Source organism: Sinocyclocheilus anshuiensis, unplaced genomic scaffold, assembly GCF_001515605.1.
Source record: "Sinocyclocheilus anshuiensis isolate Anshui unplaced genomic scaffold, SAMN03320099.WGS_v1.1 scaffold850, whole genome shotgun sequence".
Lineage (NCBI taxonomy): Eukaryota > Metazoa > Chordata > Actinopteri > Cypriniformes > Cyprinidae > Sinocyclocheilus > Sinocyclocheilus anshuiensis.
In genome coordinates this window covers 1,750,217-1,750,515 of record NW_015537937.1, presented here as the reverse complement: position 1 = coordinate 1,750,515, position 299 = coordinate 1,750,217, and the positions used below count along the sequence as shown (strand labels likewise).

The 299-nt window shown below is 33.4% G+C and overlaps 2 protein-coding genes across 3 annotated transcripts in view; one reads left to right on the top strand and one right to left on the bottom strand.

Annotated features, from left to right (window-relative positions):
* The window catches only part of LOC107660032 (calmodulin-regulated spectrin-associated protein 2-like), a 58,119-nt gene that overhangs the window by 29,897 nt on the left and 27,923 nt on the right, over positions 1-299 (bottom strand). The window lies entirely within an intron of this gene.
* LOC107660029 (sterile alpha motif domain-containing protein 9-like) overlaps positions 1-299 on the top strand; it is a 9,749-nt gene that overhangs the window by 1,364 nt on the left and 8,086 nt on the right. The gene's annotated exons all lie outside the window — the stretch shown is intronic.

The window sequence follows — 299 nt, the reverse complement described above, 5'->3', positions numbered from 1 at the left end:
GGAATCAAAAATCGATTACAATTCTGAAATAGGATACTTAAGGTCAGGAATCGGATACTTGTTATAAAATTACAATTTCAATTCCTCTTATCGATTCCTTTCTGCGCATTTTAATGTGACTTTAAACCATTCAAGCTCTGTTTTCTGTACAATACTGTACACACATCCAAGGCGCGCACAGAAGAAGTAATCTTAATGTGATTTTAAACCATTTTTTGTTATTTACAGTGGGTACGGAAAGTATTCAGACCCCCTTAAATTTTTCACTCTTTGTTATATTGCAGCCATTTGCTAAAATC